Source organism: Panthera uncia, chromosome F2 (genome assembly GCF_023721935.1).
Source record: "Panthera uncia isolate 11264 chromosome F2, Puncia_PCG_1.0, whole genome shotgun sequence".
Lineage (NCBI taxonomy): Eukaryota > Metazoa > Chordata > Mammalia > Carnivora > Felidae > Panthera > Panthera uncia.
The window spans coordinates 71,657,336-71,683,652 of NC_064812.1; the positions used below are offsets into that span (position 1 = coordinate 71,657,336).

Genomic DNA, 26,317 nt, shown 5'->3' on the forward strand with positions numbered 1-26,317 from the left:
ACGTCACCAACGTGAGGACTGTTCTACCATTTAGGATGCTTACAGTAACAGGAAATCCTCCCCAAATGGATTTTAGGATTTAAAAAAAAAAAAAAAAAGACAGGAATGCTTCAGGGCAACATGGCCCAAGGCTCAAAGATGGTTACCAGGTTTCAAGTCCCCTCCGTCTATCTTTCATTCACGATGGCTTCATCTTTAGCAAGGCACAAGTTCACGCAGAACCTTCGTACTTTATTTCCTCACATTCCAATTCAATGAAAAAGAGCAAGAGTATCGTTCCCAGAAGTAGCCCAAAGCTCCTGGCTTCTCCTTGAGTCTAACTGTGTCATTTGCTCAACTCTGAACTAGTCGCTAATTGCCTTTAGGCAACTTGAGGTTGGGGCTCCCGGACACAGGGTCCTCAGAGAAGTTAGGAGAAGTTGCCAGTGAATCTAGTGTAGACAAACACAAGGTTTACGTCAGTCTACTCATGACCTTTAGGGCTCACATCCTCTGACACCAATGAGGCACAATTACACTTTACATTACGATATTAGAATTTCTTTTATAGGTAACATATGGTTCCGAGAAGAAGTCATTATAAAAAAGCCTTGCAAAATAGATGTAAACATTTCATTTATTTGCCCAGAAACATACATCTCAAGCTCGTTTTTTTTGTTTGTCTTAACATCTGAGCCTCAAAAATCTTCCCATTAAATCAGCGTTACAAGTCAACAAAATTATTAAACCTTCATCTGTTTATTGAACAAATTTCAAAATTTAATCTCCCATTTCATACTAAGTCTCTGGTGGTCAACTTGCTGTAAACATTGATTAAATGCACAGTCTGGAAAGACGAAATAAATTGGCTAGGGTACACACAATTGAGAGTCAGAATGTAGGACACATTTCCAAGGCAAGTAATTACTCACAATGCCGATTTCTTTAAATATTTACATAATTGGTAATTGATTGTAATATTCTGGAGGCAGACAATCATTGCTTTTTAAGATTACTACATTTTAGATATCTATCTAAGGTAATTGTTTTTTAACTGAATTAATATAATATACCCAATTTAGAGAATAAATTAGAAAATGGAAAGAAGGGTGTTTGAGATTCTAGAAAATTCTAGCCTAAGCCCCCTTTTCACCCTCCAAAATCTTCAGTTACCGTTGTACGTAACGGAGACACAAATCTCTATTCCTACTTAACTTCAACTTTGTTCCATTTCCAACTGAATCCTAGACTCTTCCACCTAGATATCTTATTTGAACCTCAAACTCAAAATACAGATACAAAACTTAATTCATCACATTTCATGCAAAGTATGATGCTGTGATCTCTAGTTTCTAGTGTTGGTACTTCATCTTTCCAGACGACTGGGTTCTTATTTACCTTTGATTCTTCTTTCCCTTCCTGGACATCAAATGGTTGTCAAGTCTAAAGAAAATATTTCTGACATATCTTCCGAATATTTTCTCTAACAACCCTTAGAGAGATGAAATGTGGAATGCAACGTGTTGTTTTTATTATATGAAATCTACAAATATTTGGCCACAGCAAAAAAGTTGGGGAACATGCACTTACCTCGCTGTGTTGGATATCTTGGTCTAAAATATAGTTTTGTAGAAATAAAACTCTAAACTTAGTAATATGCTTGATGATCTGAATCTTCTAAATAGGCTGGAAAATGAAAGGAATCCAGATCGTTCGTGCCCTTATCAAAACTATTTGTATAACTTTATTTCACAGTCACACTTGTACCTCTGAGCACATCATACAATAGTAATAATATCTGTTGAGTTGATGTTTATATGGAGATCCAATTAATGAGTTCATATTAAATATTATTCTGATTGCCAAAGAGGACAAAAATTTGTTACTGCCTTTCCTGGAATTCACGTTAAAATTAATGAGAAATTATTAAAAAAAAAAAAACACCTTTGAGGTTTGATGATTTGAAAAAATTATACAAAAAATCAAGAATTCTTCTCTTTAAATATTAATAATTTTACTAAGGTTCTGAGAGCAAGTTTCTTCAACCACTAATAATGTAATGGAACCATAATTCCCTTGTAATTTAACTTGATTTGATTCTAAGTTACAATGGCATGAGAGCAAATTAATGTGTTTTTTTTTTTTTTTTTTGATCCGAAGAAGTTACTGATGTATATGAAATAGGTGGCAGAGGGGCGCCTGGGTGGCTCAGTCGGTTGAGCATCCGATTTCGGCTCAGGTCATGATCTCAGGGTTCGTGAGTTCGAGCCCCGCGTCGGGCTCTGTGCTGACAGCTCAGAGCCTGGAGCCTGCTTCGGATTCCGTGTCTCCCTCTCTTTCTCTGTTACTTCCCCTGCTCATACCGTCTCTCTCCGTCTCTTAAAAAATGAGTAAACGTTTAAAAGAAATTTAAAAAACAAGGAAAAGGTGGGAGACAAGAAGGAGGCTTGGCCAGACTCCACTCCAGGTTGGGTCTTGTTGACCCTCCATTTGCCCCAGTTAATTAGAGCTTTTTGAGCCTCTAACATCCAGCAGGAATTGGGCTGCGTATAGCAAAACCCAGCTAAGCGAGGAGGCTATAGCTACCTTTGCACAGCTCAACCAGGCCCCTTCACTTTTTTTCACTTTCTGTCATCCCATAATGATACAAAAAGTCATTTTCTATCTTTTCTATCTTAAGGCAGGAGAGGAAGTGGGGCCATGGCCATGAAATTGAAAATTGGAGGAGGAATCACAGGGCTTAGACATCTTAGAGGAAATGCTATTTGACTGTAGAATGTAACTAGGTGTCAAGGATCATTTTTTGGTTTTGTTTCCTATAAGTGATTTATTTTATATTTATGTATATATATTCCTCACCCACATTCAGTTATAAATCAAAGTGATATCTCATAAGGCTCTGAACATATATTTGGGAATATTTGCAAAGTGAGTTTCGTATTACCCTTTGTGAGATTTGCCAACAGCACGGCGGGAGAAACATGGCCGACCTCGATCAGGTAACCCGTCTACTTTCCCATTGCTGCTTCAAAGAGGTGAGTGACAGTTAACCTCAATTCACTACCATCGCACGTTGTACAATACTCAACGGTGAGCCCTTGAGGGGTTAGGTCTTCATCTGTCCCCCAGTCCCAGCCCCCTCCCCACAACCACTTGGTCCACAGGAGGCACTCGGGACTGAATGAGTGACGTAAACAGAATGCCGTCTGGATAATCACGAGTATTACCACTTGCACACAAATGCATTCATAGACTCATTCTATACGTAGTGTTTGTAACATTATGTTCAAAGCTAGCTATTTAATTTGAATAACTACCGAAAAAGAATGCAAGATAAGTAACCTGCATTAAAAAATGGAAACCCATGTTAATATTTGGTGTTGTTATAAACCCAAACAACTTTCCATAAAATAAATGTATTCCTGATGAAAGAAAATTCAAAATGCTTCTTTTATTAGATAATCAGTGAACCATCCTTAATGTAAAATTAATGATTAGATATATAAATAGATACACTTATATGTATTTTACATGTATTATTGCATATTTACAACTTTATATAGTAACTAACCTTTATATTTATTGTTAATAATATATGTTGTATTTATTAAACTATATATTAAAATATATTTTTATATTTTAATTACATGTACTATGTATGTTCGAAATACACTATTTTATTCTAAAGACCTTAATCATACAGATAGTAAATATTAAGTTTAATAAAAACATAACATTTAAAAATATATCATTTCTATTAAGGATATTTAAACATGTACAGCACCAAATTAATAGCACCAGATTCATAAGCACTAAGAGTTCCTACTCCAACTACACTTTGTGGTTCTTTTATTTCCACGGTGACTCTCACGTGCAACTTTTCCCATCCATCCACGTACAGGTCACTTATCCAAAAGCCTCAAAATTTCAAAACACAGTAATCTTGATTTTGTATTGCTTTCCTCAAGTGAAACACCCACCTGGACACGGAAGGGGAGAGTTTTTCCTGCTTAGCAACCTGATTTTTCATCCTGCACAGCATACAACACACGAGTGAGGGAAATGATGTTTTGCTCTGTTCTCGGAATTTGCAGGTGCAGGATGCATGGGGAGTAACTGTTATCTGTCCTCAACAAGGATCGATACATTTATTCTTTTGCCAGACAGCTATGGAGGAAGAGCAGTTCAAATGGCACTGCAAGCAGGAGAGTAAGAATATTTGATAATGCAATTTTTGTTGGTGCAGACATCGAATTTTTTGTCACGAAATCAAGTGTCCTCATTTGGTCACCATTTGTATGTATCATTCAAAGCATTTTTTTTTTAAGTTTATGTATTCACTTTGAGAAAGAGAGAGAGCATATGAGTGGGGAAGGGGAAGAGAGAGAGAGAGAGAGAGGGAATCCCAAGCAGGCTATGCACTGTCAGCACAGAGCCACTTGTGAGGCTCAATCCCACGAATTGTGAGAACATGACCTGAGCTGAAATCAAGAATCAGAGGCTTAACCGAGGGAACCACCCAGGCCCCTTAAAGCATATTTTTAAAGATTACATCTATTTTCGTGAATTCGTCGTGTCCTAAAAGTATGATCACTAGCGATAAATTGAATTTAGTTTTATCTTTTAATAGTTTCAATACTTTTTGATTACCGAGGACACAGTTTCGAAGTTTGATGTACTTAATCCTCACATTTCGACAACGGGATAAACAGTTAAAAAGAATGGAAGGGTTTCTGCAACGTCTGCAGATTTTGCAACGTCCACCTGTTGGGAGTAAGACCCTCCTAAAACATAGCAAAACAGGAAGCAAAACATAGCAAAAAAGTACCTCTGAGTAAAATCTAGTCGTCAGTGTCTACACGAATCCAAAGATATCAGTAAAATGGATGTGGTCAAGCAAAACAGTCCGCTGTGAATATCTGAAAAGTTCAAGGGTGTGCGTTATTTTGGTTTCATGCTTTGGCACCTTCCTCAGAGAACAGAATGATCAAACACCCTACCTGTTGTCATAAGAACAAAACAACACTAGATGATAACTCTTTGTTGTTAGTCTGTTTGTAATCATTCTATGTAACTGGAACCCCACTCTCTTTTAAAACGCAGGGAAAAATTCGGTATCACCCAAGAAGACTTACCTCCTGAAAATGTCATCCCCATAATAGCAAAGGTCTTTGCTTATAAAAGTGTGACAAAACCCATCTCCAAACCACTGTTGATGGTTTGCCTGGGGACGAAGAGCAGGATCGGGCACAGGTATGGGTGGCCCAGGCTCTAGGCAAACTACTCGTGCTCTCATATTTCACTTTAGAATTGGATTCCTTACATGAGACTCATGCAGTTCTTCTCTTTGCCAGTAAAAATATACTTTTCCCTTCATTTGCCGTAGTGATGTGAATACTAGGCAGGTTCTAGGTAATTTCTGAACACAAAAATCCATTTACCGACTTGAATACCGTGTGAATTTACATGATGTCAAATAACACAGTCGACTGAACTGTTATCTGTTCCACCTGTTCCAAGGCACTTAGAAGCAGTCCAAATGTCTCTATTAAGAATACGCTCGTATCAGGATACATATTAGAAAGTCTGAAGCAGGTGTTACTGGCTTGATTAATAATTCAACAGACTTGAACACCCATAATACTTGGTCTGGGAGACACGAGCCAGACTACAGCGGCGGGCCCATACCTTCATGGCGATTACTTTTCGGTACTGGATGCCAACTGGTAGTGGTCTGAAGCAGGAAGCCTCCGTGGCCTAACTTTTATGTAAGGACATGATTCGGGCAGCAATATAAAAAATGGACTGCCCGTTAGAGATGACAGACCTCTGGGGAATCTTTCCATGGTCCTGGTGAAAAAAAAAGAGAAACAAAGTATTATTCCTAAAAGCACGTGAATAACAATGTGTCCGTGTCATTCGTTCATTGGGCATGATTATGCCCCAGTAACGGTGTGTCCGATGTGGTACTTACTGTTTTTAGACCGCGAGGCTACAGCAGCTGAATGGATGGGGAAAACGTCAGCTGAGGCTATCATGCCAGTGGGAAACAACAGCCACAAACACAGTCCTGGGGAAAAAATTAAACGAAAAGACAAATAAGTATGTATTTGCAAATTATTAAGTGTTGCAGGGGACACATGTGTGTCCTAAAAGAATATAATGGGGGTGGGGGTGTCTCTACTCCAGGAGGGAGGAAAGGAGAGACTTCTCTGCGAAGGTGCCATTTTTCTAGGCACAGAGGCAAAAGAAAGAATGAGACACACGCTGAGGACCCCACGGAGGAGGGCGTCAAGAAGTCCTCGAAAATGTTGGAAATGCTGCAGAGGTGAAGAGTGGACGATACTAAGAAGACACTACCCCATCAGAAAGCGAAAAGTTATTTTCCATACTATCCAGAAATCATGCTCATTAGGTTTAACTCAAAAAAGTTGAAAATAGGGGTGCCTGGGTGACTCAGTGGCCTACATGCCCGAGTCTTGGCTGCACCTCCGGTCGTGATCTCACGGTTTCATGGGTTTGAGCCCCACATGGGGCTCTGTGCTGGCAGTGCGGAGCCTGCTTGGAATTCTCTCTCTCTCCCTCTCTCTCTGCCTCTCAACCACTCATGTCGTCTTTGTCTCTCTCAAAATAAATGAATAAACTTAAAAAAAAAAAAGAGGTAAATACACGTCTGCACAAAAAACCTGCACGTGGATGTTTACAGCAGTTTTATTCATAACTGTTAAAACTTGGATGCCACCAAGATGTCCTTCAGTGGGTGAATGGAAAAACAAACTGGTACAACCAGACTGTGGAATATTATTCACTGCTGAAAAGAAATGAGCTAGCAAGCCATGAAAAGCCACGGAAGAACCTTAAATGTATATTATTAAGTGAAAGGAGCCAGTATGAAAAGGCTACATACGATATGATTCCAACTATTCGACGTTCTGGAAAAGGCAAAACTATGGAGCCGGTAAAAGGACCAGTGATTTCCAGGAGTCGGGGGAGGGCAGGGAAATGAATAGATGGAACACGGACTATTTCAGGGCAGTGAAAATGCTCTGCGTGACACTGTGATGGTGGGTACGTGTCATTATACCCTTGTCCAAGCCATAGCAGGTGCGACATCAAAAGTGAGCCCTAATCTAAAGTATGGACTGTGGGTGATAATGACGTGTCCTGTAGGTTCACCAATCGTAACAATATATACTGCTGTAGGGATATTGATGATGGGAGAGGCTATAAATGTGGGGGTCAGAAAAAATAACGGAAATCGCTATACGTTTCCTCTCAATTTTTCTGGAAACTTAAAATTGCTCTAAATATATAGTCTTTTTCAAAAAGTTCATTTGGAGCACAGAAGAGAAAAAAGACACAGGGAGGAAATTAACGTTTACTGAAGACCTATTTTGCTCCATGAACTAGTAAGAGAAGCTTCAGGCCGTTGAGGTTAACGGAGGTGAAGGGCAGGTAAGAACAGTAACTAAGGCTCATCTTCAAGAACTTGAATGATTTCACGAAAGAAAAGGGAGAGGTGCCAGAGGCTGAGTCAGGACAACACTGTGGTAGGAGACCAGAGCATCTTGGGAGGGCAAGGAAAAGGGCAAATAGAGAAAACAAAGAAATGAGAGCCGGCGGGGAGCCTGGGTGGCTCAGTTGGTTAAGCGTCATCTGACTCTTGATTTTGGCTCAGGTCATGATCTCAAGGTGGTGAAACTGAGCCCCATTTTGGGCTCTGAGCTGTCAGTGCAGAGGCTGCTTGGAATTCTCTTTCCCTCTCTCTGCCCCTCCTCTACTCGCTCTGTCTCTCTCTCTCTCTCTCGAAACAAAACAAAACAAAACAAAACAAAACAAAACAAAACAAAAAAAACAAGCAAACCAACCGACAAGCAAACACCACAACCTTTGAAAAAAAACAGGAAAAGTTTTAAGAATTAGATAACTTCTCCAAAGCATTATTTATAGCTAATATTTGGGAGGCCTTTAGGATTACTAGTACCATTTTAGCATAAGGAAATGGGGGAGCTAAGAATTTCAGTGGCTCTGAACACCAAACGAGCAATAACATTTGACCCACAGGCTTGTTTGCTAGATGCTTTGTGCAAACTCCGGGTATTTATCCTTAGATGTGTTTCTTAGTCATTCGTTAGAAAACCAAAACAAACCAAAACAAAACTCTGCATTGCTTTAGGTCCCAGGAGGGCACAGAGGTGACAAGTGTCTTACCCATCTAGACCTCTGAGAGCATCTCTGAGCCAGGGATATGTCAGCAGAATGCCTAGGGAGCCGCTGATAACTGAATGCCCTGGGAATTCAGGGCATTCCTGTGCTACAGCGCGCAAGAAAGTAGCCAGGGTGTCCCCAGTTGCCAGAGATCCTGCGTACATTTCCACACGGAAGCACTCGCGGGAAAGTCCAATTGGTTTAGCAAAGGGCCAGCCTGGCGCACGCACCCCGCGTCTCTCCGACTAGACGTGCACGCTTTCTCCAGTATGTTCTGTCTTAGAAAGCACTTCGTATTCCTACGTGCTGAATGCACAGTCACAATTGACACATTCACTTATTGAAATTGGAGGTCACAATTTATTTCCTGCTCAGCACCCTCTTCATACCGTATGAAAATTAAATAGATTTCTTGGAAACAGAGAAGCAGTTAAAATGTAGGGAGTTGTCGCCGAAATACTTCCAATGGTCCTGTGAGTGTGCAGTTAATTGAGGATGTCAAGCAAGAGTGCATTAAGGGAGGAGGGAACTAACATAAGGACATTTTTTGTTCCCTACCATGCTTTCACCACAGCATCCAAAACCCCTCTCGAGAGAGAAGGGGAGAGAAAAACTTCCCCAGCTTTTCGCTCGTCTCCTACCTAAATCCATACCTCACGGTCACTAGAACAAAGAATAAACCTGCTAAGGTCATTTCTTCCCAGCCATGTGTGCTAAACGCTGTTCTGTGCCCTTCCGAAAAAGAGCCCAGACTGGTGTCCCTAAAAGATGACAAAGGTCATGGGAGAAAAATGCTTAGCAAGATGCATGGCCAGGACCCACCCCCCAGCAAGCCCCAGAAAAATTCTCAAATGCTGCAAATTGTGGATGAATTAACATGGGAAAGAGGGTGTTTCTCTCTTGCTTACTCTATGGTTTACAAAGCCTCTCCGACTTCTGGGGAATCAGGCTCATGGTTAGGAGCAGGATTTGAAATGAGCAAAAGCCTTTTGTTTTGTAGAGCTGTAAACTTACACCCAGTGGCACCTGCTATTGTAGTTAACTGTGTTCTTCACTCATCATTCAATTAATACCTAATCCTCTAAGTGCAACGTGGTGGGGCAGTAGAGGAAGTAATTCAACAAACACAATGGAAAATAACTTGCGAAACAGCAGGTCAAGTACTCAACATAAAACGCATATCAAATATAAGATTTCGCAAAGGGTAAATTAATTTGCATGCTCTGAAAATTCCGTCTCGCAACGAGGCATTAATTTTTTACCTTGGGAGAAAGGTTTCTCAGCAAATGAAATTTTAAAATACTGCTCATTGTATCTCTCTATTTTCTCTGTTCTCTTCTCCCCTTTTCACTCTCCGCTCCTCAACAAAAACAAGAAAAATAATCAGTATAGGCTTCTGGCAACACAGCGAGAGAAATGTGAGATTGGCCCTTAAGGGAATTTTTATTCTCAAGTGGATGTAAATGTATTCATCAATTCAAAGAAATGCATAGTGTGTTATATACACAATACATTAATAAATAGCCATGCATTAAAAAATAATGAGGTTTTCCACAAAACAACATCCTGTGGTGTGTAAGGTCATAAAAAAGATACTAAAAGAGGGAGAAAAGATTATGTGTAAAATCTGATTAAAATACAGAAACACCATCATATATGTAAGATGTAATAAATATTTTATTAGTTAACTATAAACAAAAGAACAAATGCAGTAAAATGTAATTAAAAATGTAAAAGTGAAGGATGTGATTTATTTCACTACGATAATATTAATATTACAAACGGCATGTAAATGGATATCAAGACTATATTGTAGAAGAGTGGAAAGCAGCCATTCATTTCTTATAATGAGATTTCATCCTTTTTTTTTTTTTGATTTACATGTGTTTAAATATTTCAAATAATGAATGAATAATGTTGCTCTTAAACCTTACACAGCTTAGCACATTCTCAGATTTCCATCAGTCCTTGGAAGAGATTTGCATGTTGGCAGGCAGTTTCCAGGCAGAACCACTAATTGTGAAAATAGAAGAAAATTGACTGGCAGAAACCAAGAGTATTTTTAGGGCTGTTGGCTGAATGAGTTTGGCTTTGAGTTGTAACCCCTACTAGTGAATGTGCTAGAACCAAAAATAGAGTGTTACACAAGGTTCCCCAATTAAAAAAGGTGAAAAGACCAAAATGTAACATTCATCAACTACTATTGGCTTGAAAACTATTAGGGGTCTAAACTGCTAAGATTATTTGAAAGGGACTTTGCTGGCATTGCTTCTGAAATCATCTCATACCTCTCTTGAGGTGTCTACCTCGCAAAAGGAAATACGATTTCTTTTATTATCAGAGAGGGAAGAAACAGATTCCGAAAGAGCATGAACTGGCCACTTTATTCAACTGGTATGTAGGAGAAACGAGGTTTGAATTGCAACCTCTTTCTTTAAGCTTCCGTGTTTATTTTTGAGAGAGAGAGAGAGAGAGAGGGAGGGAGGGGCAAAGGAAGAGGGAGAGAGAATCCCCAGCAGGCTCTGTGCTGTTAGTGTGGAGCCCAAGACAGGGCTGGAATTGACAGACTGAGATCATGACCCGGGCTAAGATCAAGAGTCAGTCATTCAACCGACTTAGCCACCAGGCACCTCTGAATTCCAACTTTCTGAACCCATGTGCACTAAGCTTTCCGCTCTGCCCTAAATGCCCTCAAATTTCATGACGTCTCCAGTGGCTTCTGAAGTGTTTTCCTTTTATCTTTACGGTACCTCTGTTTCTGACCTGCCTACTGCCTTATCTTCACCTAATTCCCATGTTTCCCAGTCGCATTATGAACTGGGCCTTCATATTTCCAGCTCTCAAAGCCCTAATATTAGTGTTTGTCATCGTACTCATGTCTGGCCTTCCCACACCCTGTCCATTGGCATAGCCTAGAAATGAGCTCCCTTGATTTTGCTTCTCTTATCCCCACCTGCAAACAGCATCCAAAGCAGCACTGAATCGTGGGAGTTTCCATTTCTTCTAATGCAGATATCTCCATTCATTTCTCCTGGTATAAAAATGATCTTGCAATCTCCCTTCTCAATGAAGCTTTTCTGAATAGATCAAAGAGCAATTTTTGCTTCTCTGGTCTATTGGAGTGTGAGTCAGGAATATTTTAGCCACACAGGTAGGAGGAATCCGGCTACAATGGCTTCCACCAACATGGATTTGTATTCCTACACAGCAAGATGTTCTAAAGTCAATGGTTACTGGTTTTGCTTCTTCAGTCTAAAGACGTAAAGAGCAACGCCACTACCTTTATCTGTCCTTCATGGTCATAAGGTTGCTGCAGGGGTGCCTGGGTGGCTCGGTTGGTTAAGCTGCAGACATTGGCTCAATCACGTTCTCATGGTTGGTGGGTTCGAGCCCCGCATCTGGCTCCGTGCTGACAGTGCAGAGTCTGCTTGGTATTCTCTCTCTCTCTCTCTCTCTCTCTCTCTCTCGGCCCCACCTCCATTCACAATTTCTCTCGCTCTCAAAATAAATAAGTAAACCTAAAAAAAAAAAAAGAGGGTCGCTGCAGCCCAGCCATCATCTGTACACTTAAGGCAAAGAGTTGGAAGAGAGAACAATTTCAGGGGCTATATGAGAAAAACAAAAGCTTTTCCCAGAACTGCACATCAGGCTTCCCCTTCCCTTTCATTCACTAGAACGATGTGATGTACTCTACATACTAACTGGAAGTTGGGTAGAAAGAAGTTGGAAATGGTGACTTGGTTAGCCACCCAAGAGTGTCTGCCATATTCATTGAACCAAAATAATTGCGTTTCCTCACTAAGCAAACATTGTACCAGATGTTTATCCTCTCACTCGGGCAATAAACAAAGCCTAATTGAGAGCTTTTGCTGTGCATAGCATCATGCTCATATCGTGGAAGATACAGAAACAAACCAAGCACAGATCCTAGCTTCAGAGGACATGGCCTAGTAGAAAATAGAACACGAATACTATGACATATACAGTATGACAAATATAACATAAACAAGGTAAACTCTCCACTACCTTAAAATCTAAATAAGAAAAGCGTGAAGCATGGGAATAAATGAGGAGTGTTTGAAACACTAGCGAACAGATAAGGCAGAATGGTACAAATAGGTGCAGTTCTCTGACAGCATAAAATGTGGATAAGGGAAAAGTTAGAATAGGACAGAATCAGCTCCATAGACTGTTTTGTGTAGGAAATAATGGGGAAGTCATGTTTTAATCATAAGGAAAGAACATGAATTAAGCTACAACAGTGGTTTCCAAAATATTTTCGGTCAGGTAGCCTTATCAATAAAAAAGATTTGAGAAAAAAAATATTTAAGCATTGGCCCTTAGTATGCCTATGGATACATTATTTATAAGTTATATACATAGAACTAAGTATGGAGATGAAGAAGTCATTTATAAATTACATACATATATCATTGTACCGATATAGTACCTACCTAATAAAACACACACAAAATTGAAAGTTTAGAAGGATGGTGTTCAAAGTATCTCTCCAGAGGATTCTTACCAATTACAGAGTATAAAAGAGTAAGTTTAAGGTGGAGAAACCTGGCAGACACCATCTTAAAAATATGATTAAAACCAGACCACTAGTAATGGGTAGAGATGCATCAGTATCAGATGCCTTCTGATAAGACGCATCGAGAAAGGAACGGTATCCCTTATGTGGCATTCCTGCTAAAAATGCATCCCCTGATTTTGGTTATGAGGAAACATCACACAAACTCAAATTAAAGAACATTTTGCAAAATACCTGGCCGGTACAATTCTTCAAAGAGTCCGAGTATTTCCCAGATTGGAGATGAATAAGGAGAAATGGATGTGGATCCTGGATTGGGTCCTGGACCAGAGAAAGAACATTAATGGGACAGTCTGAAACATTTGAATAAGGGTTTTAGAGGCATTAACAGTATTGTGTCTGTATTAGTATCAAGGATACTAATACAATATTAGTATTAGATCAATATTAACCTCGTTGGGTTCCTTATTTAATATGTTAACTGTTCCTTACTTAATATGTAATATGTTAATATGTTAACTGGTCCTTATTTAATATGTTAACCTTTGGGGAAGCTAGGGAAAGGGTATATAAGATTTCTTAATGCCATTTTTCAATTTTCCCAAATAAAAAAATACAAAAAAGGATATGACCTTTAAGACGTAGATATAGAAGTTCTTGGCAATGTAAAAAAAGGAAAAAGGACGAAGGAGGAGGAGAAGGAGGAGGAGGAGGAGGAGGAGGAAGAGGAAGAGGAGAAGGAGAAGGAGAAGAAGGAGGAGGAAAAGAAGGAAGGGGAGGGGGAGGAACAGGTGGGGGAGGAGGAGGAGTCTAAGGGTGATTAGGAGTCTAATTTCCTACCCTAGGCTAGGTGAGGGTGGGGCCTATATTAATGTAATCTCTTTGAATCTTCTTAAAATTAAGCCTTGTTTTAAAGAAGGTAAGAAATACAAGACACGAGCTAGTACAAGAGTAGGAGAAGACAAACACAAATATTTTGTGGGGTTTGGTAACGTTGGTATCTCTCTCACAATTTTTATTTTTGTTATCCTTCGTCAGTTCTCCATAGTGATTAACAACCAAAACCTAAAAACACAAATGGTCGGTGTGCCTATCTTCAGTATCAGGAAGGAAACAGTGAGCTGGGGAGACTGTCTCCTTTCCCACAACCAGGCTGGGAGAGTTCACCAAAAATCCAAGCGGGTCAGGCAGCTTCAAAGAGGAGACAAAGGACAACAGGGCCCCTGGGTCATACTACAAGGAGGAGATTTGGAGCATAGGAAGCCCTAACCGTGAGCAAGAATCCCGGGACTGAGCAACAACTTAAGGATAATAAGAAATGGGAGACAGTAAGAGAGAAAACAATTCTGCACTGGTAAATGCTCTTCTCCCACCCCACCCCAACTAAACTTCAGCCCTTTCATGTTATCACCGTGAATAGACATGTATTGTATGCCTGCTGTTAGTTCCACCATAAATACAAACGCATTTATTGAGCACCAGCGACAGGTGAAAGCCTTAAGGATATAATTCTCAAATGAATCAAAGTGGGCATTAATATGGGTCTTCCCATAAATTTGTTTACCTGTACCTGTACTCTGTCTGCTCCTAGGTCCCCGCATCCTTCATGGAGACACCTGTCATCTTTGACCACTCCCTGTCTGCTTCCCTGTCGAGTATGACACTTCAGGTACCTCTTTACCCTTGGTCTTGACACCTTGATCCATTTCATGGTGCCTATTGGCTCTCGCTCAACCCGAGATAGACTTCCCAGATCTGACCGCGTGATCCTGTCACTCTCTAGGGATGGAAGAAGAAAGAGAGGAAAGGGGAATTGAAGACAATAGTTACAATATCCCTTTCCACAGTAAACACTTAAATCCTGGGGAAGGAAGAAGTGAGAGTTATCCGGTGGCCCCACTGTATTTCTGAAGTGATGGTAATTTCATCCTTCTGCCACTTCTTTCCTCTTGTGCCCTGCATCCCTTATCACTTATCCTTCTATGTGTATAGCATCAGCCTCTCCTAACTTCTACACTCTTGGTTCCGCGAACTACTGGATATTTCCACCTGTAAGTCTCAAGAGCACCCCCAAATTGTGCAATTCCCCAACCTGCTCCCTTTCTTTATCTTCACCAGAGCCAGAGCCAGAAAGTTGTCCCAGACTCTTTTCCCTCAGCTGATCAACCCAGATGGCTATCAATTATCAACAGTCCCATCAGTTCCCAACAGTCCCATCAGTTCTACCCAGATTACCTGGCTCATATTGACTCCCTCCTCTGCCACCTGATTACTACTGCTCAGGCCTTCACTATCTCTCACTCAGACTCTTGCAATCAGATTTGTGCTGATCTCCCTGCTTCTGGTACTCCGTATCTACTCTATCTCTTGTGACCTAATCCTTTCTCTCTCTCTCTCTCTCTCTCTCTCTCTCTCACACACACACACACACACACACACACACACACACACTCTCAAATCTATTCTCGCTGATACAGCAGCTGGGATTATATTCCTAAACTTCAGATATGACCATTTCACACCCCTGCTTGAATCCCTGCCATGGTTTCTTACCTGCTTAACCAAAGTCCCGACAAGTGAGCCCGGACTCCAGCCTAGTTCCTGCCTGCCTCTCCAGCCTCTTTGTACTGCTCTCAGCACTCAATAACCTGTGAGCCGTAGATTCAGAACAGGGTGTACCTTCCCTTTCCTTAGAAAAGCCAAGCTAACTCCCCCCCCACCACCACCACCCATCCAATCCAATCCACCTGGCAAACTTTCACTCATCCCCCATGATTTAAAGCAAACGTTCCACAAGAAGCAATACGTGTTGGCGAAGATGTGGGGGGAAAAAGAACCCTTGTGGCCTGTTGGTGGGAATGCAAACTGGTGCAGCCACTGTGAAAAACAGTATGGAGGTCCCCCCCCCGATAAGGAAAATAGAACTACCCTATGATCCAGTCACTCCATTCTGGGTATTTACCCCAAGAATACAAAAACACTAATTCATAAAGATATAGGCACCCTATGTTTACTGCAACACTGCTTACCAAAGAACCTCCAGTATCCATTGATGGATGAATGGATAAAGAAGATGTGTATATATACATAATGGAATACGATTCTGCCACCAGAAAGAATGCAGTCTTGCTTTTGCAATAACACGGATAGAGCTAGAGAGTGAAATACGTCAGTCAGAGAAAGACAAGTACCACGTGATTTCACTCATGTGGAATTTAAGAAACAAAAATAAACAAAGAAAAAATGAGACAAACCAAATAATAAAGAAACATAAACAAACAAACAAACATATTAAAAAAAAAAAGACAGGAGGGAAGCAAGCAGTGGCAAAGGAAGAGGAAATCTAAAGAGGTACACACACTCCAGACAAAGGAGGACAGGAGGTTCTGCACAAAGAGAGAGAGAGAGAGAGAGAGAGAAGAAAGAGAGAGAGGGAGGAAAGGTGGGATGGAAAAAGAAAGGAAAAGAAAAGAAAGAGAAGGAAAGGAGAAGAGAGGAGAGGAAAAGGAAGAGGGAAAAGGAGAGTAAAAACTATTCAGGAACTATTCAACAGGCAGCAGAACTGTAAGAACCTGACAAACACACTAAATCTTTGTCCCTACACCTGTTCTTCTGACCAGTTTTTTATTCTTAGCTTCCGTTTTTTTTAGTTTATGTATTTATTTTGAGGGGGGGGGGAGGGAGGGACGGGCAGAGAGAAAGGGAAGGAGAGAATCCCAGGCAGGCTCTGTGCTCTCTCGAAGCTGGGGCTCGAACCCACAAACCACAAGATCGTGACCTGAGCCAAAACCAACAGTCTGACGCTTAACTGACTGAGCCACCCAACCTCCCCTTGTATTCTTACCTTCTATCTGTTTCTCTTGGAACGATTAGCAGACAGCCTTGACAACAAAGAGTCTATCGGGGGAGCTAGCAAGGAAGGAGAGATCGGAGCTTTTTGTCCCGTCCCCCTGGAAGGAGCACACCGGGTGCACTGCGTGGTGCTGGAGAGAGGTTCCTGGAGAGAGGAGAGTGACAGAATCCCTGAGCACTGCAGAGGGCGAGAAGAGACCCGGACTAGAAAGATCCTTTATTTCCCACAACTACTCTGTGCAACATACTAGCGTCTGCGGTAGATACACAAGACAGACACTTCTCAGTCTGTTATCGGAAGACGTTGATGAATACTAAAGAATTTGGAGAAAGGAACAGTTAATTGTGTCTGAAGAATCTTATAAAACTTCTTAGAAGAAGGGTCCTTGGAGCTGGAGAATAAGGAAAGGATTTCAACAGGTGCCTATGGAAAAGGGACCCTTCCAGAGTTGCTCGGAGACCGGGAACCTAGACAACGTCCCCTGCTGTGTACATCTCCAGCAATACCGACACCAGGGTCTGCTCATTGGTCATTTTAATATATCTATTCTTAGACCATGCATTTAAATACATCTTTCTCAGTAGAAGAATGCAGAATCAGTGTCCTCACGGTTACCATTTTGCAGCAAAGTTCCTATAATGGTTATTTGCTTACTAACTGTTGATGCTAGGGACAATGAGATAAAAATGATCCTTTTGACGACACTATCAACTTAATTTCCCTTGAAGAAGAAAGAGTTTGGGTTGCTTCTTGCTTTGTTGTTCGCGTGTTTTGAGGAATGCCTGAATAAGAGTAAAAAGGTATACTTGCAATGACCCACGTGAGATCAGCACCTGTCGTTCTCAACAAAAGCTCTCTTTTCTGTTGTCATGAACTCTTCTAGAAGGGCTGAGGGTGGAAAATTTAACAGTTGGCAATTCAGGGTTGGCCTTCAGGGTTGAGATGCCGCGGGCATTCCAGAATCTCCTAGGAGAGCAGGTAAGGAGGTAGCTTAGCATCTTGCCATTAAACTGAACTTTTAAATGAGTCATTTATATACATATATATATGTGTGTGTGTGTGTGTGTGTGTGTGTGTATACATATGTGTGTGTGTGTGTGTATACTGGGTTTATTTTACTGTAAAACGTCAGAATGATCAAAATAACAACAAATTTAGATGACAAAAACTTGAGTAGAAGACAGAGTTAGTTATCAAAGGTAGACAAAAACAAAGATCATAACTAATTTGTAAATTGAACTGAAAGTAAACCAAGTAAATTAAGAAATGTAATTTAAATGTTCCCATAATTCAATATAAGTCACAAAATGTGTGTGCCTTTCAAATTAAGTCCATACTCACTAAGAAATAGCTCCGTTTTAATCCTTTGTGAAAGCAAACAATTCATTTAACAGAAAATTCTCAACCTTCTGCAGGGAGAAAAAAACTAAGATTTCTAAACTATAATTCAGTGGCCTATTTAAAGGTTCTGGCAGGTGAGTGACACTTCGTAGAAATTTTGAGAGGCTATGCCTGCAGCAATGAAGAAGAGAACTCACAATTCAGAGCATCAGTTATTGGCGAAGTGTTTCACTTTTTAATCTTACCTTACTGAATCCTCATCAGTACCTTTAAAATAGAGACACATTCATTACATCAGTATATATTGTAACATTATTTTATTATTATTTTTCTGTGATTGTTGTTACTACTAATACAGTGGGGCACATTTGACTTTCCGGCTTTTGGTCAATACATAAGAAAGAAATTAAGCCAAAATTACCCTCATAAAGTCACCTAAACACACTTTATATATATATAAAGTTATATGTGTGTGTGTGTGTGTGTGTGTGTGTGTGAGTGTGTGTATATGGGGAATTTTGGTATATATAGATATATATATATAGATATATATATATATATTTATATAATTATATATATATATATAATTATATATATATATATATATATATATATAATTTTGAGAGAGGGAGAACATGAGTGAGGGAGTGGCAGAGGGAGAGGGAGAGAGAATAATAAGGAGGCTCCATACCTAGCGTGGAGCCCGACACAAGGCTAGATCTCAAGACTGTGAGAGCATGACCTGAGCAGAAACGAAGAGTCAGACGTTTAACCAACTGAGCTGCCCAGGACCCCCACTTAAACACTTTAATGTGTAAGGATAAACACTTAGGAACTCCAACCATTTATTAACTTCTTATCTCTCTGCTTTTGGTCTCTGCACTCCTTTCCCTGCTGCAGATCACCCCCTTCCCCTTCCCGCTTCCCTTTCCCTCTTCTTTTCCCCCACTCCCTCTCCCTCTCCCTCTCCACAGCTGCTTTTAGGTAAGTTAAGTATGCACAATGAAGCAAATGCTTTATCATTCACAGTGCCTCTAGCGCCCGCCAGGAACTGTGCTAAGTTCTTTGGATACATATTATTTCTAATGCATAAAGAAATCTGAAAAATATAGAACTTCATCACTATTTTACATAAGAGGAAATAAAGCTCAGTCACAGAGTTTAAGAAATGTGTCCAAGATCACGAAAGTGGTAAGTCCTGACCCAATTTTTTCTGAAGACAAAACAATATTATATCTTCTCTAATACGCTGTGGTACCTCCTAGTCAAATGTGTTGGTTGGTGTGGTGACAGATATTGAGACAAATCCCCTTCATACACTTCAGAACTTTAGCTTCTGGGGCCAAAAGTTGGACGGTGAAAAGTCTCCAATCTTCAAATAAACAAAACCTGCAATTTGGGTAGATGGCCACTAGGTGGCAGGTGTTCAATGGTTACTTTGTGATCCAAAAGGCAATGACTACTGTATGCCCGCCTGAGAGTCTCCATCACTTACTAACAGTGTATCTTACAAGCCTGATAAGCACTCCTCGCCCTGACTGCCCTGCCTGAAAATGAAATAACATTAGTAAAGATTTCATAAATTGGGTCTGAGGATTAAATGAAATAATGGGACAGAACAGGCATTCATTGCACATTAACCTCTTGGAATGCTTGATCTCCTCTCTTAATCCGATAGCTTCTATGGTATTCTAGACTGCTCTTTTACAACGAGGAGTACACTTCGGCCCTTTCTGTTCCTCTGATACACCACCTCTTGTTTGCCAGCCCATAAAATCCGCCCCTCCCAGCAGGGTCTCACATTTTGCTGCCCCCATGCCATTTTTGGAGCTTCGGGGGGATATCTAACTAGTACAAAAGCGTGTAGTTAGTAAGAGATGAGCTTAGATGCAAATGAGGCGACTGACTGCACAGCCTGGGCTCTTAACCACGTATCAGTGGTTATTAACCTTGACTTTATATCATACTAACTTGGGGAACATTTCTTGAAAGCTCTGGAGCCTTTCCATGCCCACGGAATTAGAATCTAAGCATGTTCAGTTCCACAGGCAATTGGCTTATATCCACGGACTTGCGATCAACCGCGTGACACTTTTCTGACCCCCCCCCCCACTCATAGCAACGAACTTGGGGCCCAATTCCATACCTTTCTCACTAGTCCTGAAATGTTCTCTCTCCTCAAAATGAATTCTAAATGTTCAGGGAGTTTGTACTCAACCTCTCAAAGCACCTCTTGCCGCTTATCTGACAAAACCCGCCTCACTCCCTCTCTCGCTGTTATAACAGGAATAACTGCCAGGGAGCAAGATAAAGAAACAGTTTCTCTTCTGTGGTTTCCTGTTTCTAGTTCCACTGCATCTTTTTTTCTGCTACTCTGTCCTTTTGCCACTTGAAAGAAGTAAGAAGAGAAAAAAAAAAAAAAAAGTGATAGAGTAGAATAATCCCATTGAGACCCTAAAGTGGCCAGGGGCTGAGTATTCGGAAGAGGACGCAATTCTATATTTTCATGTTAAAGAAATGTCAAGATGCCTTTTACCATTTAAATCTGTAGCTGGATGTAGCTTACTTAATTTAATGATAACAATGATTAAAATTAGCCAGTTGGCTCAACCAGTTCGCTTTATCAACACTCAGTAGACTGTTCTTTTTCTGCCTTAGTTAGCAAATTATTAAACAATATTTCTGTTCTCAGCAAATCTAAAGATTGAGGGCCTAGCCCTGCCTCGATGCACACTATCACATGCTCTTTGCTCAATGCTCTTATTGTCTCTGTACTTTTAAATTTCTCCTCTGAAATATTGAATGATCATACTAGATGACTTCTGCAGTCATATTCAATTCTAAAATGCTATGATTTTATCTCCCTATAAGACTATTAACAGTGCCCTTAATATAATTATTTTCCCCTTCAAATGTTTGCACTAGTACAGAAGGGAGAGGAGCTGATTTGTCAGGAGCTTTTGATGGAAAACACCTGGGTTTTTAGACGATTATGAGCTCAGTTAGCAAATGCTGAAAAGAACAGGGTATTCTAGGCTACATCATAAGAAGTAGGGATTTCAGATTAAAGGAGGTGAAAGACCCCCTCATACTCTTTGTTATTCAGATGCCATTTGGATACGCATGTTTAGTTCTGACCAGTGTAACCTTAGGAGAGACATTGGCAAGAGACAGCCCATCCCAAGGGAGCAACATGGATATCAGGAGCAGCTGAAGAAGCCCAGAATGTGTGATTTCAAAACCCAGCATGCCACATACATGAATAGTCTCCACGTAGCTGCGTATATGAATAGTCTCCATGTAAAATTCAATTCATTCAATGATGTTCCAGAAAGCAGAACCAAATGTAAGCGTTGAAAATTACAGAGAAACAGTTGTAACTCGTATAGTGAAAATTTCATTCTCCCGGTAACAGTCACTCAAAAAGAAAGTAGATTTCCTTGAAAATAATTCCCCATCACTAACCACAGACAAGCGGGGGCTGTATGGTCAACTCTCATGGATTTTGCTACCTAGGTTTCTCCATTTGGTCCGAGCTCGAGTAAAGGATGTCTATGGTCCCTGGCAAATCCAGACTCCCTAAAACTGCAAGACCATTACTTCCCAGCCACTGTGCAGCCAAAAGGATATTTGGGTCAATTCTTCTGAGGAATTGAAGAGAGCAGATGACAAGTAGAAAAATAACTTCTCTTTCCTTTTTTGTTCTAAAGAGTTTATAATGAATATCCACCCAGTCTGAATAGGTAAAGCAGGCCCATTAATTTCTATCCCGTTCTAAATTTCTCAAAACCGTGTCCATGAACAGAAGATCGTGGTGCATTTCTTCCATCAATCACCTGCTTCTTTTCCATGCTTGCATCTAACGTGGTCTTGACTCTGATCGTTTTTAAATTTTCATCAGGATTATATCTATAGAAAGTCATTTTAGGTTTTTATAATGAAATTAGGATCCTTTAAAAGCAAGAATTACTGTGCTGCGAAGCTACCCCATAAACCAGATTCTCGGATATTATATTTCAAGGGCAATCCATGAGACTATGGAAAAATAAAGGTCAATTTGAATATTTACATTAAATGAGGCAGGAGGTTAGAACAAATGGGCATCTGCTGGAGAGATAGATGATTTCTCATTATTCACACTGGCATCCAATTCATTCAGTGTGATTTGGCCTCCAGTTAGCCAAAGAATTCCAGATCATATCAAAATCTCTTTCCTGTAGCTTAAAAACATTTGCCTGTTCTCAAGATGTTACAGGCACTCCTGCTTTTACATCAAACCAAGGGCCACCCCGGTTACATCCCCCTAGGCAGCTAATGTACTCAGCGTTGTTTGTGAATCATGGCTTCCAAAAGACAAAGACAGAAACTGACATGCTTTCAGAACATAAATTAAGAACATAAACGCTCTTTTCAACAGTTAATAAGGCTAAGAGAGAAAAATGCTTTTCCCTCGTAGAGTAGAAAGAATCAGAATGCTAAACGAAAGCACACATTAGGCTTTCCTGGGTTTGAACACCGCTGGGTTAGTACTTGAACACCTCTGGGTTGACTAGAGGAGAGGCAGCCTGTTAGGAGAGGAGAGGAGAGGAAGAGTCCCCAAGGCAGGGTTAATCCTGATGAGTGCTTCAGGTCACCGAGGCAGGAAGTTCAGTGCAGGCAGAAACACAAAACAAGGAGGAGACGATTACATTTATTTTTTGAAAAAGGTATTGCCACTGGATCCCAGAGAAAGGTGTGAAAAGGAAAGTCATTTGCATCCGTTCCAATAATTGTAACATGGTCTCTTTTTCATGGCGGTGTTCTCCCAACATTGTGAGTGTGCTAAGTCCCCAACCTCACCACTTCTGGTATCTTCCACCACAAGGAAATGTCCTCTCTGCAGAGCTTGTTTGCAGCACAGGAGCTGGAGAACAGGTTATACTGAGCACCTGATGATTCTTAGGTGCTGGGAGTTGATCCTTTCGGGACACTTGCATTAGAACTGGGTCATGACTTTAGTCTTCAGGGTCTCCCGTAAAATGTTGCAGTCATCCTAAGGGAAGTGCTTAGGCATCTGTGGGAAAGGGTCTTCCAAAAGTCTTAAAATCAAAACCATAAGCAGGGGTGCCTGGGTGGCTCAGTCGGGTGAACATCCGGCTCTTGGTTTCGGCTCAGGTCACGATCTCACAGTTTCATGAGTTCGAGCCCCGTGATGGGCTCTGCACTGACAGTTGTGGAGCCTGCTTGGGATTCTCCTTCTCTCCCTCTCTCTCTCTCTGCCCCTCCCTCCCTCACGCTGCCTCTGTCTCTCTCAAAATAAATACATAAACTTTAAAAACAGCTAATAAAAACATCAAAACCACACGCAAACCATGGCATGAATGTGTCCTTTCAAAAGAATGGCAGCCATTGCTATTTCCCCGGTGAAGTTTTGTTATGCTCACTCAAAAACAGGCATCATTAAGAGGTCTCGTTGACTTCTAGCATCCTGGGAGCTCTTACTGAAACGTCATAATGTAACATCCCCACCACGTTTGAGTGTGTGAACTTCCAGCCTTCAGAGCTCACTGCTCACAAGTGCCTCTTTAACATAACCGTGAATTCCTCCATTTATATTGATGGAGTGCCTACTAGATCTCAGACCCTGCGTTGGGAGTGAGTAGTCAGGGTCCCTTCCCTCAAGAAACTGACAATCTAAACTGCAAGGAGCTTTTTTTTAAAGTCATACGGTGATGGCAAACTTAAATGTATAACACACATAAGACTTTGAACTGAACCTTACTGTTGATGTGTTTCCAAGTCTGTGTATTCCAGAATTTCCGGGGTTTGCGGGTTTCGCTACATAATATCATGCAATGTAAATACTAATATAGCATGTGGACCATCAGTTTAGAACTAATGTTTATGCTGGAGGCCAAGATTCAGCCTTGATCTCTGAGGATCTTCCCACAAATGGAAAAGAAACCCCAAATTCTCTGGGACAAGTACACTTAGTGGTCTCAAGTTGTGGATGATAAATCTGCCGCTCTCTGTTCAAAAGAATCATAGGATCATTAAAAAAAAAATCTTAATCCATCAAATTCTTCTCTTCTGAAGTCTTAAAGTCACGGTCTGTTATCGAGTATCCTTTCCCAATACGAATAAGGTTAATAAAAAATCATGAATATGCCACTTGCAACATGGCAACACCATGGATGCACCTTGAGGACCTTATACCAAACGAAATAACTCAAACAAAGAAAGACAAATACCGTATGATCTCACTTATCTGAGGAATCTAGAAAAGCAAACTCATAGATACAGGACAGATTGGTGGTAACCGGGCAGAGGGCTGGGGGTGGGAGCGGGAGGAGAGTGAAATGGGTGAAGGTGGTCCAAGGCCACAGGTAAAATAAGTAAGTTCTGAGGATGTAATATGCAGCACGGTGACTGTAGCTAATAAGACTGTATTGTTTATTTGAAAGCTGCTAAGAGAGTGGATCTTAAAAGTTCTCATAACGAGGAAAGAAATTTGTAACTATGAATGGTGACAGATGGCAACTGGCCTTAATTGTGTTGATCATTGTGGAATATCCACATATATCAAAACCTTAGTTGTACACCTGCAACCAAATAATGTTACAGGCCAGTGATACACAAATACATGCATAAATATTACAAATACAAGTATAAATACATATGAGTCTTTCTTTTCTTTCTTTTCTTTTCTTTCTTTCTTTCTTTCTCTCTCTCTCTCTCTCTCTCTCTCTTTCTTTCATTTCAGCTCCTCCTCCCCCTTCTTTTTCTGCTTCCTCTTCCTCGTAACTTCAGGCAAACTTTACAGTGTTTTAGCAAAAGGTCACTGAGCAGGGGTAGAATTGTAGATTCTCAGGGCCACATCTCTGGCTGCAAACAGTAGGGACACACTAAAAGTTTAAACATATGAAGTATCAAGTTAGACAGCTAGCCAAAAGGTTTTCATTTGATTACAAGGCTGTGTTTCTCAGTAACTACATAGCAGGCTTAAGATATTATTTGCTTTCCTCATTATATTTTTATTTGAGTACTAATATCTTAACGGTCATACATATTAAAACAAGTCGTTCAAATCCACTTTGAACTTGGGAGGGGCCGCCCCTGCTCAGTACTACTTCTAACAATTACTTTTTTTTTTTTTTTAACTCCATTCAGTCCAATTCAACAGTATTCCAGTGCCCTGCAAGTCTCTGCTTAGGGTTCTACTCTGGAAACAACCTAGCAAGAAATATTAGGTAATTTGTCATTTGTAGTCACAGAGAAAAAAAAATAATATGTAGTGGTTTTTTAATGACCTACTTACCAGTTTACATGTACTTAGAAATAAGTTTTATTATTTACATAATAAAGAAAGGTTCACAGTTTGCTATTTCAAAAGCAATGGAAGTATTGAAATAGGATTCCTGTTTAACTCTATGTGGTTAATCTGCAGACCCATTTTACCAGACCTTTACTCAAACCACCCACATTCTGTAATTGAGACGTGTCTATGCCTTGGGTGGTCACTTAAATGTTGATTCTTCTTACATTATGCCTCACTATTCCTTTTGATTTTTTCCCCCCAGTTTCGGAATTCTCAAGTTCAGCTCCCAAGCGGCACTGCATGAAGTTACTTTACTATGATTATAAAAAGAAAGGGTAAAGTGTGCACTATTTTCGTCCCCATCACAATCATTGTCCCATGAATAGATTCTTGATCTGACATTTTCTATTCTTATTGCAATCTTTGTCACAAGAATAAGTTTTTTTCTTTAAAAAAAATGTTTCATCCATGCTGTGAAAGCCAGCAGCCAACTCTACTGCTTTGACCTTTTTAATGTTCTCCCATTTGATTAGGAAGCCATTTCTCTTCTTTTCTTTACCGCCATTGGTAACGTAGGAGAAAGGGGGAGAATAGCTAGTCAATCAAAAGGAGACCATATAAAAGGTTAAAGCAGAATAGTTTACTGCCTTTCACAGATAACACTAGCCATTGAGATTCTCGTGTCTTGTTCTGGTGACAAAAAAAGTGGCAAAGAAACAGAAAATGGCACAACATGAATCCCTTCTCATAACAACAGTCGTAACAAGAATGAGAGTCAGTGCAAACAACCTGTTCTTCTTCTAATCTTCAACTTGGAAACTTGTTGCTCTGTATGACTGTAGTTCTCTGTAGTCAACTCAGACAATGTCTTTTTAAGTGATGAATTAATTTAAATGCGCTCAACTGTGGGAAAATACCAACCACAGATGAATCATAGTCATTTTATTTCCATTCATCTACCTGTAATTGCACACATTTCTCTCAATAGAAATTATTTCTATGTAATGTGCTAAATTCACCAAACAATAAAATGCTACGGATTTTTTTCCCTCAAAAGTAGGTAAAAATAAAACATTTGACAATAAATGACATCACTGAGGTT

The 26,317-nt window shown here is 40.3% G+C and overlaps 1 long non-coding RNA gene across 1 annotated transcript; it reads right to left on the reverse strand.

The window, feature by feature from the left end:
• Positions 1-4,017: 4,017 nt before the first annotated feature.
• On the reverse strand, positions 4,018-6,056 carry LOC125924671 (uncharacterized). The gene is made up of 3 exons (XR_007458512.1): positions 5,954-6,056; positions 5,668-5,829; positions 4,018-4,898 (listed from the first exon to the last, which is right to left on the reverse strand). It is a non-coding gene; the product is annotated as an uncharacterized LOC125924671 (long non-coding RNA).
• Between the last annotated feature and the right edge of the window lie 20,261 nt (positions 6,057-26,317).